This window comes from Zootoca vivipara, chromosome 3 (genome assembly GCF_965207765.1).
Source record: "Zootoca vivipara chromosome 3, rZooViv2.hap1.1, whole genome shotgun sequence".
Taxonomy (NCBI): domain Eukaryota; kingdom Metazoa; phylum Chordata; class Lepidosauria; order Squamata; family Lacertidae; genus Zootoca; species Zootoca vivipara.
In genome coordinates, this window is record NC_142586.1 from 93,779,215 (window position 1) to 93,799,866 (window position 20,652).

A 20,652-nucleotide genomic window follows, 5' to 3' on the forward strand; every position below is an offset into this window, starting at 1 on the left:
TTTGCTATATATATATATGTAGTGTGAGCTGTGTAAAAAAAGGGGGGGGAGGGAAAAGAGGTGAGAAAGAAAGAAAGAAAGAAAGAAAGAAAGAAAGAAAGAAAGAAAGAAAGAAAGAAAGAAAGAAAGAAAGAAAGAAAGAAAGAAAGAAAGAAAGAAAGAAAGAAGGCCAAGTCCTCGACGACGTCTCCTGCCCTGCCGTGGCAGCGGCCGCTCCGCATTCTTGGCATTCCTGGGCCGTGACTCCGAGGTCGGCGGCTGCTCCTCCAAGCAGCTCCGCATTACACGCCAGAGAAAGAGCGCCGTGCGCGCGCGCGCTTCCCGGCCGCCACTCCGACTCCTCCTCGCTTTATAATCCAGACTCCAATCCCCTCCCTCACGTCCTTTCCCCACCCTCCTGGCTCCCTAACCGCCCCCGTCCCAGCGCCCGTCCTGCCCTCCTTCCCGAATTTTATGCCTCCTCTCTCAAACTTCTCCAAACTTTCCCCAGCGCCGGTGGGACGCACGAGTGTGTTTCTTAGGGAAGGGGGAGGAGAAGGCGGAGTCGGTTTTCCTTCTCTTTCTCTCTCTACTTCCCAACAAAACTTCGCCACCATCCAGATTCTCCGTTTTCTCACAGCACCGCCCCCCCCCGCGCCTCCAGTTATTATTAGTAGTATTATTGCAGCGATCGACGTAAAACTTTCTTCCTCTTGCTGCTTGGATATTTTTTATTTTTTGGTGAAGAAGGAAACTTTGCGCATCCATCGCTGGATCTTCCTCACGGAGTTTTGTGTGGTGCGTGCGTGTGTGCTTTGCATGAAAGCTTTACATTTTCTCTTGGGGGCGGAGAAAGGAAGGGATCCCAGCGGACGAGGCGCGTTGGGGAGAAGAAGCTGCTTTTGGGTGACCCAAGAAACAGGTAAGTGCAGGGATCGGAGTGGGGGGTGGCGAATTTGAAGAGTTTGGACGCAGTTTATAGCATTAAACAGGAAGCTGGAATCTTGTGATAAGACGATGCTGTGTGTTTTGCGTTAGGAAAAAAAAGTCTGCCTATAAAATGTGGGACCAGTTGGCATGCAGTTTCTGAGACAAGCTTCTACTTCTTTTACTCTCCCCCCTCCACTCCGCCCGATTTTAAATAGGGTTGGCTAATGTGCAGACTTTGCATTCAGAGGGAGCCCTGAAACTCAAAGGGCCTTTTAGACAAAACACTACTCTTGTAACCTACAGTGTGATCCTGTGCATGCCTACTCGAAAGTAAGTCTCATTAGGTTCAGTGGAGCTTGCTGCCAGGTAAGCAGGTTTGGGATCGCGCTCCTGCGCTCCTTTCTATTGTTTGTTTTAAAGCCGGTAAACAGATGAACGAACTTCTCTGCTCCGTGGATCTTTTGCTCAACTTTCAGCCAGCTCCCCTCCCACTCTCTGCTGGGTGAATTTACCTTCTTGCTCTTTGTTAGTCAAGTCTATACTGGTCATCCAGCGCTGGCAAACTGCGGTGTCAAGAAGCAAAGGAATGTGGTGGCGTCTGCTTGTGTGCCTTGCCTGACAAAATCTATTAACCTAAAAAAAAAGTTTCCAAAAGCTATCTTTTAAGGGATGAGTCACTGGCAGTCCAGTATATACTCTACACAGAATAAGGTCTCTCTATCTGTGTGTGTGTGCACTTAAACATTGTAAATGGTTTGCTAGTTTTGAACTCTGTGGGCAAAAGGGCCCTTTTGATTACAAGTCTTCTTTCTTTGTAGTCTCCTGGAATGTGCATAATGAAAGGTGCGGATAATGAAGGGAAGGTGTCAGATACGGAATGTCTTGCTTTAAATATTCCCCCTTGTGATGTCTTTATTCTTGTGAAATGTGCATGCTGAAAAGTTTATGTAATAGGGAAGACCTGTTTTATATTTGTAATATTTACTTTAGAAATAAAGCACACACAAGTGGTTTCTTGTACTGTAGATCCTAGTCATGTGTGGACTTTTACAAGCTCTAAGCTGGCCTGCTTAGATGCTCACTAGCCATTAGGAATGCAAGGAAAGCCATGGTGGATCAAACCTAGAGTCCACCTAGTTCAATTGTGGCCACCCAGATGCATCAGGGAAACTTGTACAAGTAGGGCATGGAGGGAGCTTGATGCTGATGCTGGCAGTTGCTTGATGCTGGCAGTTCTGTAGGTTTCATATATTTGCATGCTGGAATGTTTTGTCCACAACTTGCGTTGTTAATGTATATAATGTGGTCTCCACCATCTGGATTTCCCAGTGGATAGGAGAGGTGGATCTACTGTATTCAGGCCGTGCTTAGCAGTAGCCTTGGAAAGGATGTCTAGATCTGGACTTCTTTGGTTTGCACATAAATGCGGATCACTGGATTGCTGAGACTGATTATTGTGCAAGAGATGCCTGGCTGCGGAATGTGTGAACTGGTTTAAGTGAAAAGCAGTGTGTCTGGGCCAACATGATAGTGATGGCTCATACATACAGGCGTCACTTGATATTGTAGTCATCCTATGATAGCCAGGGATGTGTGAACCAGGCAAGCTGCATGGTGAGGTAACTTGGGCAAGGGGGTGGTGACTTACCCGAAGCAGATCACGAAACTTTGGGGTCTCCAGCAACATATTGTCCATCATTACTGATTTTTGGATCTGGCTTTTGGGCATGGTGGGTGAGGGCCTGGGTGCCTTTTGTAAGCTTCTTCTCCCAGTTCCCATTTATAGTGTTGTTTTCCAGTGTGCTTTAAGAACGTAAAAAGAGCTGTGCCATATGAGACCAAAGGCCCATCTAGTGCAGCATTCTCTTCCAACAGTGGCCAGCCAAGGCTGCTAAAACTGATGACTATATTCTACCTCCACTGTCAGAAGCAGTACTGTATGACCCTGATCTTCTTCTTCTTTGGCGATCACTCGTATCCGAGTAAGATTGTCTTCCATAAACATGGTTTTAACAATGGGTCCATAAGTGACTGTGGAGGCCAAGTCTGGATCCACACGTCCTTCCACAGTGGGGACATTGGTTTCCGGGCGGGAGTTGATCACGGTGTGGATTTGCCAAGCGTGCCTTCCTCTTAGCACGTTTCTCCCTTGCGTCCTGAGATCGAGTTTCTTCAAAGCCCATGACACCTTTGGTAAAGGCTGTTCTCCAACTGGAGCGCTCGCAGGCCAGGGTTTCCCAGTTGTCAGTGCTTATACTACATTTTTTTTAGATTTGCCTTGAGACAGTCTTTAAACCTCTTTTGTTGACCACCAGCATTACGCTTTCCATTTTTAAGCTCGGAATAGAGTAGTAGCTTTGGAAGACTGTACCAGCTGCTGGGAGTCATACTTTGGAAAAGTGCTTTTGCGCTAATACCCTCCTTGCAGGCTTTTCACAAGCATCTGGTTGGCCACTGTGATAACAGGATGGTGGACAGGATGAGCCACTGGCCTGATCCAGAAGGCCCTTCTTATGTTCTTCTGTTAGCCAGACACGTATGGAAAACTCACAAACGTGGCACAAGTGCAAATGCACTCTCTCACTTGTGCTTCTCAGCAACCGGTACTCAGACACATACTTGTCATAATGATTAATTAGTCAAATTTGTCTCACTGATCTCAGGTCGACTTACTTCTGAGTGAATGCTAAACCATCTTAAAGCAAGCAAAACTGTTGAATTTAAGTCAGTTAATCCATGAGTGTATTTTGGGAGTCTTAATAGTGCAATGCTACTCAGAGGTAAGTTCTATTCATTGGGGCTTACTCCCTGGCAAGTGGAGTTAGGATTGCTGTCTAATTTGTGAATCTTTTTGAACTCTGACGGCATGGATTGCTATATTTACTTTGCAAGACGCATAAAAGTATTTTGTTGATGATGATAGTAACGTTAATATAATTTTGGGTCAAATGAAAAGTCATGGTTTGGTGGCCTTACAAACAAATGGCCAGGGTTAGGCATGTTTTATGGACATAATTAAATATTTTCTGAAGAGGCTTGAAAACCCACGTGCTTCTGTGTTGTGGCTAGCAGAGGAAGCTCTTTTCATACCAAGAGGAGCATGATTGAGCATACAGTGCCTGACCAAAACATCTCAAGATATCACTGTGTAGTGAGCACTTGAATGAGGATGCTAATTAGTGGTGTTAGAAGAGAGGGCAGTGGAGTTCACAATCCAATTAAGTTGCAATACTTGATTAGGCTTTAAGTAGGCCTATCAACAGGATTCAATAAATATTAGGCAATAATCTGATGCTCACATATGCAAAAGTAAATCCCATTGAACTCAGTGGGTAGCAGTTGCTTGGCTCTTAAAGGATTGGGGGAATGGGCCCATAGGCACAAATGTGCATAACACCTGCATATGCTTATCTCTGTGTTTAGATAACATTTAGAACACTGTTTCTCAAACTTGGGTCCCCAGCTGTTGTTGGACTACAACTCCCATCATCCCTAGCTAGCAGGATCAGTGGTCAGGGATGATGGGAGTTGTGGTCCAACAACAGACTCCCACAAGAGGTTGTGGACTCTCCTCCCTTGGCAGTTTTTAAGCAGAGGTTGGATGGCCATCTGTCATGGATGCTTTAGCTGAGATTTCTGCATAGCAGTGGGTTGGACTAGATGACCTTTGGGTTCCTTCCAACTGTTAAGATTCCATGATGGGAGTTGTAGTCCAACAACAGCTGGGGAGTAAGCCAACAATTTCCCCACCCATATCAGCTTTGACTCATTCTTCAGTTACTTTGCACACACTGCTCACTCCATATCGGCTCTTTTTACATTTACCCCCTCTTCCCACAATTTTCCATCAAATTCAAATTTGCAGAGAACACCTAACTGGGAGGGGCAGCTAATGGAGAAGGACAGGGCTGGGTGGTAGGACACTTCTGCCCAATCCAAGGCTCCCCACACAGTTGCAAATATGTGACTGCATTTGGAAGACTGTACAGTTCCATTGTCTCACATCCATGAGGATATTACAGAGTTGGAGAAGGTTCAGAAAAGGGGCAGCCAGAACAATCAAGGGGATGGGATATCTTCCCTATGAAGAAAGCTTGCAGTGTTTGGGACTTTTCAGCGAAAAGGTGAGTGAGAGGCGACATAATCTAAGTTTTTATCAAATTATGTATGGTTTGGAGAAAGTGGATAGAGGGAAGTTTCTCTATATCAAGGCACTAAAACTCATGGACATACAATGAAGCTGAATGTTGGAAGACAAAAGAAAATACTTCTTTGTGCAGTGCAAATATAGTTAAACTGTGGAACTTGTTCCCACCGGAGGCAGTATGGGGGCAGCCAACCTGGATGGCTTCAATAAAAGAGGATTTTCTTCCGACTTGTCTATTATGTCCCATGTCTCCTGTTTCAGAACAGTCGTTAAACATAAATTTATACCCATGGGATGATGGCAGTGATAGAAACTCAGATATATAATCTAATCACCAAATAGCACCTTTGGTTTTTGTGGCACCTACCTTTTGGAACTCCCTCCTCTTGAATATTAGTCAGATGCAGCCTCTGTTGTCTTTTGGTGCCTACTTTTTGGACCAACAAGCCTTTTAAATTTACATCTTTCCCAGTCCGCAGCTGTGTTGGAATTGCAAACTGTTGTCTAATAATAATAATAATTATTATTTTTATTTATACCCTGCCCATCTGGCTGGGTTTCCCCAGCCACTCTGGGTGGCTCACAGCATATATCAGAACATACCAAAACATCAAACATGAAAAACTTCCCAATACAGGGCTGCCTTCAGATGAATTCTAAAAGTCAGTTTATTTCTTTGACATCTGAAGGGAGGGTGTTCCCCAGGGAGGGCATCACAGTTCAAGGGCACAGTTCAGGACCAGGGAGTCCCCCACACTTGCCCGCACCCTGTCGTCCCCCCCCCAAACAGTACTTCTGTCCTGTCAGGATCAATCTGCCATCCATTATCCAACCACCTCCAGACACTCACACAGGACCTTCACTGCCTTCACTGGTTCAAATTTGAAGGAGAGGTAGATCTGGGTTTCATCCACATACTGGTGAATGCCCAGCCCAAACTCCTTGATGATCTCTCCCGGGAGCTTCATATAGATGTTAAAAAGCATGGGGGAGAAGACAGAGCCCTGAGGCACCCCACAAGTGAGAGCCCAGGGGTCTGAACACTCATTCCCCCAACACCACTTTCTGCACAGAGCCCAGGAGGAAAGAGCTGAATCACTGTATAACAGTGCTTCCAGCTCCCAGGTACTCTAGACAGTCCAGAAGGATGTCATTGTCGATGGTATCAAAGGCCGCTGAGAGATCCAGCAGGACTAGGGAACAGCTTTCACCTTGGTCCCTGGTCCGCCGGAGATCATCGACCAGGACAACCAAGGCAGTTTCAGTCCCATGATGAGGCCTGAATCCCGATTGGAAGAGATCCAAATGGTCCGTATCCTCCAGGCATGCCTGGAGTTGTTCAGCGACCACCCGCTCAATCACCTTGCCCAAGAATGGAAGATTTGAGACTGGGCAATAGTTGGCCATATTGGCTGGGTCCAAAGATGGTTTTTAAAGATGGGTCCAAATATGGTTATTAAACTGCTTCTTTAACCATCACCCAGCACTTCCCGACCCGCTTTGATGAGCCAAGATGGGCAAGGATCAAGGAGTCAGGTGGTCGGTTTCACTTCTCCAAGCAGCCTTATTGTTTCATTACTTTATGTTTGCTAACCCTGAGCTCCTTAGGGAGGAATGGCAGGATATAAATTTAATAAATTAATTAACGGGACATCTTATTATTGAAGCTGATCCTTAAGATTGTGTAGACTTATGGGAGCTTCAGTGCTAAGGCTTTAATCTTTTGTAAACTTACCAGGAAGCAAGCACCATTGAACACAGTGTGACTTATTTCCAAGTTTAAACGTGTATTGGATTCTGCAGTAAATGCCTGATTGCGGAATTAAAGCATGCCAGAAAAATGAGGACAGCCTTAGTAATGATTGTGATGAGGTTTATTTTTTAAAAAAAGTAATCTAAAATGAGGAAACTGTTGTTCCTGCCATTTTTCATTGATTGTGTATAGTAGCAGTGATACCCTAGGTGCAACATTGTTCATGGGAGCAATTAATAGGCAGCTGGTGTTGATGTGTTTCAATGCTCTTCTCAGCTGGCCATTAATTGGCAGCAGATGCTATGCGCTTCTTCTACTGTTGTTGCTTAAATGTGGGACAGGCTCCTGTGAAACAGATCTGGTCATATACAGTGTTGCATAAGCCACAAGTGTCTAAACTGGGCATAACTAAGAGGCATAGAGGCATAGACAAATCCAAAACAGTCCCATGATGAGGCATGATTTTTGTTGTTGTTGTTGTTGTTCAAAGCGTTCATGCTGGAAAAGCTTCTAGAGTGGTTTACAAATCAATAAAATAATGCAGGACAGTGCCTGCCCTCAGATACAGAACCTAAAAAGTCATTGCTCAGAAGCAACAGAGGAAAACAAACTCGGCCCTCAAATTCTTGATGTTGCAAGGTTCTTATAATCACCAGCTTGGATTGGAATGGACTGTGGGGTTTTTAATTTATTTTTAAAAATGGTGGTAGTGGTGGAGCAGCAGCAGGGTGTGGCAGCTTTTGAGAAACAGTGGCACCAATAAATAGCACCAATGACAGGTGGGAGAAACCCTGGCCTATCACAAACATCATGTCTGCATTTGCACATCATGCTAAACTATGGTTTAACACAATGTGCTTGAGTGAAAAGGTGCCTGAGTGAGCCTAATCTCAACTTGCTATTATGTGCGAACCTGCAAGCATGGGTTTAACCCAGGCATAGGCAAACTCGGGCCTCCAGATGTTTTGGGACTACATCTCCCATGATCCCTAGCTAACAGGACCAGTGGTCAGGGGATGATGGGAATTGTAGTCCCAAAACATCGGGAGGGCCGAGTTTGCCTATGCCTGGTTTTACCCTAATTCTGGACTGAGGGAGGAGATGAGAAGGTGCTCTGGAAGGGATGGAGTTAGGGAAAGGGAATGCATGTCCACAGTGCTGGGTTTTGTTCTGCAGACCATGGTTTTCAGGAAGCCACTGTATGTTTGGAGTGTACCCAAGCCAGTTTTGTCACGCTTTTGCTCTGGTGTTGGATTGGAGTTGATTAAATCAATTTAACTTGTGTAGTGTGCTAAGTTGTAATACGATTCAGTGGCTTTGTAAGGTTAATCGGATTGTGAAGGACACTTGGCTCTGAATGTTGGCTGGTAAGTACTTTCTGGTGCAGTCTGGCTAAGCTAGGGGTCAGCAACCTTTTTCAGCCGTGGGCCGGTCCACTGTCCCTCAGACCATGTGGTGGGCCGGACTATTTTTTTTGGGGGGGGGGAATGAATGAATTCCTATGCCCCACAAATAATCCAGAGATGCATTTTAAATAAAAGCATACATTCTACTCATGTAAAAACGCCAGGCAGGCCCCACAAATAACCCAGAGGTGCATTTTAAATAAAAGGACACATTCTATTTATGTAAAAACACTCTGATTCCTGGACCGTCCGTGGACCAGATTGAGAAGGTGATTGGGCTGCATCTGGCCCACGGGACTTAGGTTGCCTACCCCTGCATTAGAAGGTCGGAGTTGAACAGTAAGAATAAAAATGAGCTGGTGAGTCTAAAAGACTAAGCTAAACAGTACCTACAAGTGATTTTTCCTTCCCACTTCCAACACTGACTATGAATCACTCACGAATACAGTGCTTACATAGGCTTACATCACTAAGCTGACATCACTCAGGAGTAGCTGGTATAATGTGGCACAAATGTGATCCACAGAGTTGTGTTTTTCTTCTTTGAAATACACCCGAGCCCATGAAGTTGATCCCATGGCAGACGCTAGTTTGAAGGCCACATTTTTCTCATAATTGGGTTGGGCCTGCATACTTTAGGGAGCTCGTTGTCCCTCCTGCAGTCCGTGAAACTAACTGGGGTCGTCTCTTGGTGTAGTGTTACTCAAACCGCTACGTTTTTAAAATTCTTGCCAAACTTTTCTGCACACTGAACCACCTGAGAGACAATGTGTGGCCCAGATTCATTTCTTAATGAAGGCACCAGTCTGTGTGCTGCTTTCACATTTTTCAAAATGATTGACTAGCTGTCTTCCTTTTAAGACCTTGGAAATTAAATGAGATCTGGTTTTGGGCTGGCAGAAGAAAGATATCCTTGCACAACAACTAAAATTAGAGCAAATTGTTTAAAGGGTACTTTTATCTTTTTTGTCTCAGTATGGCCCAGCATCAAAGGGCCTACCTTGTAAAGTATTAATACTAATGTTGCTATCATGGAACCTTTTGTAATCATAAACCGCACATCCTTTTCCTCCTGGTATGTTTTATTATTCACTCGGTAAACCGCATAGCTGTACCTTATAGTTCCTTATTGGCAACTGTGGCGGTTTAATCAAGGCAGCTGCAACAACCATTATTTGAAGTCAGCTTTGTTTGAAGCTCACTAAACATTATGTTAGCCATAGTATGTTGGTCTGGATGATGCAGCAAACCATGGTTAATAGAAAGTGGAAGGAAAAGCGTCCAGACTCCTTTTCCTGACTGCGCCAGAGGGGCAGAGTACGCAAACCTGGGGAAAATGTCGGCTCATTCACATTTCACTAATCTATAGTTTAGCATGACATCTAAACACTACTACTGAATCAAATGGTTGGTCCACCTGACTCATTATTGTCTAGATGGACTTCAGCACCTTTCCAGGGTTTCATTAGTCTTTCCCAGCTCTGCTTGGAGATGCTGGGGATTGGAACTCAATACTCTGCATTTATAGCATGTGTTCTGCCACTGGACTCTGGCTCTTCTTCCTCAAGAATGTCCTTTGGCTTTTGGAGTAGAACGTGTCTGGAACTGTATCGGGGCAGCCTGGAGCAACTTATTTATTTTGTTTAAAACAGTGCAGCTGGGTAAGTTTCCATTTCGAATTGCAACACCGTTTCCTGCCCATTTGATACTGTCATTTGTGCTACAACGCAGACACACTTTCTTTAGTACTTTTCCGAATACAAGGGGACAGGGGGCATCTAGCCCCTTTTGAGTTACAGCAGATGTTGACAAGCAATGAGAATACAATATCCTTATAGTGTGACAAACTTGCATCTAGGGTTAATGAAGTAGCAAGATTAAGTAAGCAGTATGAATGCAACAATGCTATTGGCACATAAGGACTTTTTGTTTCTTTCATAGCACAGTTGATAGAGCACAAGACTCAATCTCAGGGTCGTGAGTTGGAGCCCAAAGTTGGGCAAAAAGATTCTTGCAGTGAAGGGGTTGGACTAGATTACTTTCATGGTCCCGCCCAACTCTACGATTCTATGGCTTGGCCATTTTTTAGCCTAAGACAGAGGACATGGTTATTTTACATTTACACTTGCATTTTGACATCTCCAGCTAAGAAGTAATGGTTAGATAGAGTTCCCAGCTTTTTCTTCCTTTACTCCTTATCAGGATGTGCATAAAAAGTGGAGGTCCATTCAGCAATGGTTCTCCATGATTTCTCTCCCAGGCCTATCTGGAGATGCCAGAGATTGAACCTAGGACCTTCTGCATCCAAAGCAGTTGTTCTACCATGGAACTGTGGCCCTTCCCCAAAGAGCATGATTTCATGAATCCAGGGTAACCTTCTCATTTCTCTAGGCTGTATACAGAGCTCATTTGAGATCCATAGGTAAAGTTTGCATCCTTGCCCTAAGCAACTTAGTGCTCATTGGAAGTCCTTCGTTTTATGTAGGGCAATTTATATTTAACGCAAACGGGAATGGTCTGCCCTAGATAACGCATTTCCTCTGCTCCTGTCCTGAATTTATTTAAAGTTGTATTTAATTTGTAGAGGTGATCCCAGGGATTTTTGCTTGGTGAGTTCTTCAATGAAGAATTCCAGAATTGTGCAATAGGGAAGGTGTAACCCTGTGCTCTGAATATAATATTCAAATTGATCTCTATGATGCAGATTTGCATGCCACACAGATTAAGGCCACCAGTTTTGTAAGTGTTGTCAGGCTTGAAATACCCGGGTTTAGATTGAGGTCGTTGGTGAAAGGATTTGTAATTGAGGAAGGCTGGAGAAAGTGACTTTATTATGATTGCTGTTACTTCTGCTGGCTTGCTGTCAACAGGGGAATGAATTAATCTCTAACTGCTTGGCCTGCAGGGTCTCGGTGCTTGAAACTTGAGAGCTCAAGGCATCTTCTGCAACAGCTGCTAAAGACTGAGAAAATGCCTATGATTACAGAACTGCAGAAACTACAAGTCCCTGCCTGTTAATTTGTGAGAATGCACTCTTTAAATGTGCATCATCCGTACACTTGAGCGAAGGAGCAGAGCCACCTTAAGGTCTTGCAGGGTCTTGGGAGGGTAAAATAGGGTGTTCGGCTTCAACAACCTGCCCACAATCCTGCCCTTTCCCCCCTTCCCCCCAAAACTAGGACCTTAGTATTTCCACAATTAATTTCACTGTAGTTGCCCTTCTGCAAGAACATCAACTCTTTAAATGAGTAGGCAAGCGGCTGTTTACAAGGCTGAGTAGCCACGAGCATTTCCTTACATGACACATGCTAGGCTTGTTACATTAAATTGTGCAGTTTCTGCTCAGGAAAAGAACTCAGGAAATGCCTGGAAATCACTCAGGCTGGCCATTTGCACTCTAAGCAATGAACTGACTGGTATAAGCAAACAAACAAAACTTCTTTGGTAATGGATCCTCTTGTCAACGTGGCCAGAGAGGGGAAGGCATAGTCTCTGTAAGAGATTGGCAGTGAAAATGGTGAAAACACTTGGAGCAGCTCTGATATAAAGAGAAATGCAAGAGACCTCTCTCTTTTTTTAGAGTAAGTAGTAAATAATAAAAGAATAACACAAATGATATAAAAATGTGATGAATGCTGGAGGAGAGATGTGTCAGGTTTTCCTACATAGCTGAGGCTTCAATACTTTGGCCACCTCATGAGAAGAATCATTGGAAAAGACCTTGATGTTGGGAAAGATGGAGGGCACTAGGAGAAGGGGACGACAGAGGACGAGATGGTTGGACAGTGTTCTCGAAGCTACGAACATGAGTTTGACCAAACTGCGGGAGGCAGTGGAAGACAGGAGTGCCTGGCGTGCTATGGTCTATGGGGTCACGAAGAGTCGGACACGACTAAACAACAACATTTCTTTTTGCATTACAAAATCAGTTAAGCATTGACAGGTTCCCATTTGAAAGATCCCAAAGCCCTCCCCCTTTATTTTATTTTCCCCCGCTTGCTATTTGTAGAGCTCTGTTGGTTTTATTTAAAATAGGAGCAGGCTTGGGATTCTCACGCGGGCTGTTGCAATGGGAATGAATATGGTTGGACAAAAGCATTTTGTTTTGAGCTGCTGGGATTACTATTTTTTAAATTTGTTACATTTTTTTTAACCCCACAATCTTTCCAAAACGTTCAGGGCAGCAATGGAAAGAAGAGAGGTAGCCCACAATTTGCTAAGCTCTACTCATAAGCATCCTCAAAGGATCAAAAGTAATGAATGTAAGCCTCAGGAAAGCAGAGCCTAGCAAGTCACCAAGCCCAAACCTCTTGACAATTAAGAGCAGTTCAGACATGGAAGAAACTTGGGTTTTCTGCCAAATAAAGAATGCATAGGATTGTGGCTTTCAACTTGCATAGCAGCCCTCAAATTTGAAGTTGAAAGGGTTTGCTTCTAGACAGAATTACATTGACTCACCGTGCAACATGCCTTCCTGTAGCTCCTTGTTCCTCCTTTGCCCACCATGGCAATGCTTGGCAGCCAAGTGACCATCCACAAAACAATTATGACTAATTTTGGAATCTGACCCATCATTGGAAAAATGATTGTCATGTGGGAAGGAACCATAACTTTGCTTAATTCTTTCCTATACATTTGAGAACGCCTTAAATTACAGTACAGTACGGATCTGTGCTCACTGGAAGGACAGATCCTGAAGCTGAGGCTCCAATACTTTGGCCACCTCCTGAGAAGAGAAGACTCCCTGGAAAAGACCTTGATGTTGGGAAAGATGGAGGGCACAGGGAGAAGGGGACGACAGAGGACGAGATGGTTGGACAGTGCTCTCGAAGCTACAAACATGAGTTTGACCAAACTGCGGGAGGCAGTGCAAGACAGAAGTGCCTGGCGTGCTATGGTCCATGGGGTCACGAAGAGTCGGACACGACTAAACGACTAAACAACAACAACAACAAAAATGGGTGGATCACCCCTCCCTGCCTTTTGTAATATGGAAGCTATAGTCCTAAAGCAGGGTCCCCAAACTAAGGCCCGAGGGCTGGATGCGGCCCAATCACCTTCTAAATCCGGCCCACAGACGGTCCGGGAATCAGCATGTTTTTACATAAGTAAAATGTGTCCTTTTATTTAAAATGCACCTCTGGGTTAATTGTGGGGCATAGGAATTCATTCATATTTTTTCCCCAAAATATAGTCCGGCCCATAGCTGCCAAGTTATCCCTTTTTTAAAGGGATTTCCCCTTATGCTGAATAGGCTTCCTCGCGAGAAAAGCGAAAACTTGGCAGCTATAGTCCGGCCCCCCACAAGGTCTGAGGGGCAGTGGACTGGCCCCCTGCTGAAAAAGTTTGCTGACCCCTGAGACCTAAAGGGTCTTTTTAAAATTTATTTTTAAAACGGCTTAATTTAAGTTAACAAAAGGAAAGTTTCCTGCTGCTGCTTCCTTCCTGCACTCCAGAAAAACCTCTCTGGATGGTTGGTGGGCCTCCATTAACCCTGTGGGATAAGATACGGGAAGTTGTTGGGAAAGGGATGAATTGCCCAAATTGGAATTGGAGCATGACATAAATTAATTTACAGGTCACTCCTTTGGGACCAAATCCTATATAATTAATCTCCAGATTCCAGTATAAAAACTGTATTATGTGTAATCTGATCACTTCCATTAAAGCCCTAAATGGATTGGGACTAGGGTACCTGAAGGCCTTTATTTGAATATGCCTACTCTTTATAGTCTGCTTCAAAGACATTCCTGAGGTTCCCCTAATAACATAAGGCTTTCCTACAGAGAGGACTGCTCTGTGTGGGACGCAGGTGGCACTGTGGTCTAAACCACTGAGCCTCTTGGACTTGCTGATCAGAAGGTCGGCGGTTCGAATCCCCGTGACGGGGTGAGCTCCTGCTGCTCTGTGGCAGCTCCTGCCAACCTAGAGGTTTGAAAGCATGCCAGTGCAAGTAGATAAATAGGTACTGCTGCGGCGGGAAGGTAAACAGTGTGCTTTGGTTTCCATCACTGTGTTCCATTGAGGCAGAAGCAGTTTAGTCATGCTAGACACATGACCCGCAAAGCTGTCTGTGGACAAATGCTGGCTTTGACTGCACTTGACCATCTAGGAGTCCTTTACCTTTTACCTTACATGAATATAGCACGCATATAGTGCAGATATGCAGAATAAAACAAATGAGGAGCTATTGTGGATATTGGGTCCACATGACCCAATGGTTGTCCATTGAGTTTCACCTGAGCAACAGGACTTCCTCTTCCTCTCCTCCTCCTCTGCAGTCCTCACATGCCATCCCACCTCTGATCTGGAGGGTCTCCCGACAGCTCACACTGCAGCAGTGTTGAATACTACCCCTTGTGTTCTCTCTGGGGACCAGCAGAACTGTGCTGATGCATCAGATTTGGATGAACCAGCTTTGAGAAGATCCTGGTACATGCATGCCTTCTGACGGTACTCTGAGATTCACAGATAAGAGTCCCAAAGCTATTCAACTAATATACTTGCTCCTTGCTTTACATGTGGTAATGTTTTAAGGAAGCACTTTAGATTTGGGGGGAAAATAAGGTGTGACCTGATCTTGACTTTTCCTTTTTAAGGGTTTCCTTATGCTTCTTCTTTTTGGAATACCAAGTTTAATCTTTTCTTGCAAGAAGAAAAGATAGCTTGGGATTTACCTTGGCCCTTAGTTTGTGGCTGTTGTACGCTTATTCTTCAGAATTTGGGCGGGGATGCAGGTATCTGTAAAAACATGAAAGGCATTTTGTTTTCATTTAGTTCTGTCTCCTCTTCGGAATTCCTAGGCTTATCCATTGGGCTGTGGGCTCTAACCTGTGATGACCCTATTTCTAGCACAAAAAAAGCAAGGTCAGCTGCAATCAGTTTAACTGTGTGCTTGTCTGTGTGTGTTTTTGACCAAGGAAAATACTTGACATTCTTCAAGTCTCTTAGATTAGGTCTTATCATAGAACTCCCCTTTTCATGGAGACAAGAGTTGTGGTGGGGGGGAAATTGCCCAGAATTTGAAGTGATTACTATTATTATAAACTAAAGGTCTGGACAGGCCCAAGCAAAGCCAGAGGACCGTGTTAGTCTAACACAGCCAAACAAACTTGGCCGTTTCTCATGCCTGTATAATGACTGTTGTTGAGTTCTCTACCTTTTAGCTTCTTCCCATCTGCCATTGCTGTTTGATAAATAATATTTTCCAGAACAAAAAAAAAATCCTTCCAGCAGCACCTTAAAGACCAACTAAGTTTTTTATTTTGGTATGAGCTTTCGTGTGCATGCACACTTCTTCAGATACACCAGGCGACTTTAGTCTTCTGTGTGATTTTTCCTCTTTCCCCAATGTATTCATTTAAATCTTGATTTTAAATTGGAGTTCCCACTTTCCTCTGGTTAGCCACACCTTCAACAGTCTTGTAGCATCTCTTGCTCTGTTGAGCACAACCATGTGACCTGACACATCACATTAAACATACACCAGAACAGACCATTGGCTCAGCATTGTCCACACTGGCTAGGAGCAACTCTCCAAGGTTCTCTCCGAGTTCTACCTGGAGATGCCAGGGATTGAACCTTCTGCATCCATAGTATGGCCATGGCCCTTCAAAACTTCCAAGTGAAAGCAACTGAATGGCAAATTTCACAGAGCTAATAGCAGTTGTCAAGAGGTCTTAACCTTCAAGGATCACCAGGTGACATGGCTAGTTGTTAACTCATGACAGCCAATTACACCATAGCCTGAAAATCCAAAATTGCCATTTGCAAGTCTGCCAGGGAAATCCTGCTTATTCACAGTAACAGAGGTCAACATTAATGACTGAAGCCAACCTCCACCCCTTGTCAGTTACAACAACGGAATAATGATCAGCTTGGTGACAACTCTGAGGTTCATTTCTGATGCAAAAGGCAAACTAATGCATAACTGCCATCTGAGAACAAGGATGGATAAGCTGCTTTGAAAATGTGGGTGCGATGTGAGAAGAATATTCATGTAAAACTATTAAGAATAATCATAGTTCTGCACGGTCAACAAACACGAAAGCATTTTCTTGTGTCAAAATATTAATTGTACATCTCAAATTTGTTTAAAGCATTATTATGTTTTTTACTGGCATAAAGAGCAAAGCTGTTAGCAGACTGGATGGGCCAGGGAAAAAGAAACCGGGGGGGGGGCATTATCAGAAGAAATGTTTATGTTCCATAATGGCAAGTTTCTATTGAAAGTTTCTGGTGGGCATCCTAGCAGAGAAATGCAATCATGATCATTCATATCTACAAGCACTCTTAATTCATCAGTGTATACATTAATGTGTTCAGAGGTAGAAGATCCCAAAGTATTTGCTTTTGGCATTCTGTGGCAAGGCAACACAATTGTCCAAAATATAAGCATGAAATCAAAAACACTTCAGCAAACATGCTTATAAATGCACCCTCAAATGCATACTTCATTCTGGGCCTGATATTTTAAATTGCTTGGCAATTAGGACCAGGTTTTTAAGAGCTTCTTCAGAAATAGTAATGGACTTGTGCATGCCCAGTGGAATGTTTAACTTAAGTTGTCCATATAAAGTTGTTGACAACTGAAAGACAATTGTTACAATAAATGAAAAACCCCAACCAAGGTTTCAAATGTTTCCTATACCGACCAGGGTTCAAGTGAGATAAACTGATTGGTCAGCATTCTCCAACACGATGCCCTTCAGATGCTTCCACTCCAGCCAGTGTAACCAGTGGTTGGGATGTTGGGAATTGTAACCCAATCAAGGAGGTCACCTATAGACATGAGGACAGGTAGCCATTGATAGCCTAATCCTCCATGGGTTTGTCCAGTCCCCTTTAAAGCCATCTAAACAAGCACACTTCACTGCTTCCTGTGGCAGTGAATCCTATATGTTGAGTATGCCCATATCTGGGGTGGGGGGGGCAGTCTTTCCTCCTAAAATAGTCTGTCCAGCCTCTCTCTTTCTGGTTTGTTTGCCCTAGTTCTGCACTTTTCCAAGCTCTGTGATACCCTTGGTGAGAAGTTCTATTGCTTAAGAACTTTTCAGACTAACTAGCTTCAGACTAACTTGGTACATTTCCATATATAGCAACATTAGGATTCCCACTACTTTTGAATGTACTAACCTAGAATCTCATTGTTCCCTGACCTATAGATAAGGATATTTTTAAGGCTGGAAGACCGTGGATCATACCCTTCACTTCTCAGACTTCAGTAGGATTTAATGTGCCTGCAGCCTCACATGCACAATTTGCAGATGACGAAATTACTTGTTGCAGAATGTTGATTTCTCCTAAGGTTTTTCTGTTGCTTCCCGAGTTAAGGTAGCATTCACCCTTCCTATGGGCACATTCAGCCCTCCACCCGGAAAGAAAATAAACCAGAAAGGAGGAAATGTTTTAGTTTGTGACTATCTGAAGCCTCTAATGATTTCTCTCTCTTTGTCTTATAAACGATCCATTTGAAAGAGCTCATTTAAAAACAAACAAGCCATTTGATTTTCCTAATGGACAGCTTGGTGAAACACTGTCAGTTGTGCATCTGAGCCTGCTTGCTGCGACTGTAGTCCTCCAAAGCTAGATTTTTTCAATAAAAGAAAGCTTTATGTTATGCCCACAAGATCATCCAAACCTGGCAGGTTATCAGAGAGAGCCAGTTTCACAAAGACCTACGCTGGGGAAACAACCTGGTTGAAATTTACCGTTGCTTTTTCCTCTGTGGGAAAAAAACAAATGACTCTCTATTCATCTTTGAAATGGATCTTTGAAATCTTGTGTCCCAGTGCTAACGAGGTCAGGGTTTTCTGGATTCAGATTCTGCAATGACATTGAAATGGAAATAGTAGTGACACCCAATGCCTGCTGTAGTATGCTAATAATATTAAAATTTATGAGTCGTTTTTCGATCAAAAGGGCCCTCAAAGATACATGCCTGAAGACACCCAGTCACTCTAGAATATCGGGATGGAATAAACAGAAAACACTAACTTCAAAGGCTGCTTGTTTTGTTATTGTCATACCTCCGCTGCCTTGCAGGGCATCTTTGAGAGAAGAAAAGGCCAATGGACTAAACCCTATACAAATCTAGAGTGGAGTCCCTAAGATGGTTGGATGGTGCCTTGTATGTCTCCTTCTGGCAACTCCTGCAGCCAAGCTGGTGCCAAACGTATTGCTCTGCTTTCCTTTGGATCACATCAATGAGGCCGAGAGGGAGGTCCTGTTGTCTGGGCAAACCAGGACCTCCATACACCATGCCCAGTCTTGCACCCCAGGAAGGTCAATTTGGTGCCAGCGATTTGACTTCGCCCCCAGAGGCATACTCCATTGTCTCTTCAGGCAGCGGATGCCAACAAAGGGGAGAGAGAGAGAGAGAGAGAGAGAGAGAGAGAGAGAGAGAATCTAAATGTACTAGTCTACAGCGTTTGAACACTTGCTCTCTTTTATGTGGAAAAAATGGGGCTGGATTCAAATAAGTAGTTTAGGGGTTCCCTTCCTTCCATGTCCCCCCAACCCACTTGGCTCTGGCGGGGGTCAGAAGAACCCACAGAATACTGTTCGGGGAGAGGAGAGGTGAGGTTGTTCCATTGGCCAAGCAGAAATGCTTGCACTTGACAGAATGTTTGTTTTAGTGTGATGTTGAATTCCTCCCATAATCTATATCTTCTAAATGGTCTTACCCCTGATTTACTATATATTTCATTAATCCCCCCTTTGTTGCTTCAAAATGTAAAAACCTGTTACTTTTTAAACAAAACAGGGATTTTATTAGAATAGCAGCAGAAATTCGTTGATTTCTTTGAGGCGAGTTCAGAGATGACTTGTTATTTTTATTATTTTAAATTGATTCTTACATTAACTTTTGAAATGGTCAAGTTACCACATTGTTGTTGTTTTTTAGCATGCCACTTCTTAGTGGCTAGCTCACACCTGTGAGCACCCTCCAATGATGAAAACTGGTATTTACCACACTTAGGAGAAACACTGGCTTTAAATGGTTTGCCATTGTGTGATCCTAATCGCTGTCATCATAGGAGAACACATTCAAATGAAATTCCACCCAAAACTGATGCGATAAAAGTAGTTGCCGTGGATTTGCACGATATCTTAAAGTAACATGAGAATCTGTCCTGCTGCAATTCCGTTGCGGCCTGTAGAGTTCCATGGTGTGAATATTTTCATAGCCAAGAAATAGCAATTTCTGGGGGCAGGAGAGATGAGTTGCCATTTTACAAAGAGGTCCTCTGAACAATGAGCTATAAAACTGTAACATATACAGCTCATTTGGGAAGAAAGAAACTGTACATTGGCTGCAGAGAGCAAAAGCTGTAACCTAAGGTGGCTGCTTTAATCACTTTCCGTTTGGCAGGAATACATAAGGTCTTTAATTTCTCAGAGGTTTTTTTCACATTGAAAACATACTTCTGGGAAAGTAGTCTAAGCTGCAGGAAAGCTCTTTGGCCTGATAAAGACTTAATGACTCCAAATTTCTTAATCTTTAACACGTTCCTCTTCCTTCTGGTTTTCTTCCTCCCCTTTTTAAGGCTAACCATGTTACAGTGTTATATCTGCACTGTTTAACATGGTTAGCTTTAACTAGAACATGCAGTGCGCTTACCGTACTTCAAATTCTGTTTTGAAACTAACCATGGTTAGCGCTGACACTGGCGAAGATGCAACACTGCACCATGGTTAGGTCTGAAAAGGTTAGGGGGGAAAAGGGACTGCATGAGCCCAAGTTTATTAACCACGGAATGACACATTTGCACTGCACATAACGACACTGGAAATCTTCTCTCAACACCTGTTTAAGCCAAGGCATAGTACTTGGATTTTTTAGCCATTGCAACCCTAAGTCAAAGACACACATTTATTTTTAAACATTTAAAAAACTATATTTGATGTGCATTTCCCCCTGATCTTAAAGCTTCCTTGCTCTCTCTGTAACCGAGCAGCATTATCACTTTTTGGACAGGAAGCCCAAATTTAGATCTCTGTAAAAGGTTTATTAGGTTCTTGCCAGTGTTTTTATTCAACATGAAATTTAAGTGAAGACGCCGTACAGAGTAAACAAGCAGAAATGTAAGTGAAGACGTCTTGGCAAAGATCCACTGGTACTTCAGATGGCTTTTGGATAAAGTAATGTTTTAATGCTCCCCACCCCAACTCATCATTCCTTTCTTGAAGTGCTGCAATCTTCATAATTCTTCCTTGGGGACCAGTGAACTGCTTATTCCCCACCCCCACCCCAGTTGAAAAGTAGCTCAGTTTTGAACTAGAGGGCTGTTGTCCTCACTATAAGCCAGAAGTCATGTGTGGCCTTCCATTTCATTGTGTCTGGAGGGGAATGCAGCCCTTAATTATCAAATTAGATGCACATTCTGGTTTCTCTGGCATGCCTTCCTGGCTGGCCATCTGTTAGGCTGGATGTG

General features: G+C 43.7%; 1 protein-coding gene across 2 annotated transcripts in view; it reads left to right on the top strand.

Moving 5' to 3' along the window:
• The window catches only part of PTPN14 (protein tyrosine phosphatase non-receptor type 14), a 117,262-nt gene continuing 96,610 nt past the window's right edge, over nt 1–20,652 (top strand). The window contains exon 1 of one of the 2 annotated variants that reach the window (XM_035111317.3): nt 1–901. The gene's annotated coding sequence lies outside the window, so the exon portion shown is untranslated. The remainder of the gene's footprint in view (nt 902–20,652) is intronic. The other variant, XM_035111318.3, reaches the window with a different exon arrangement.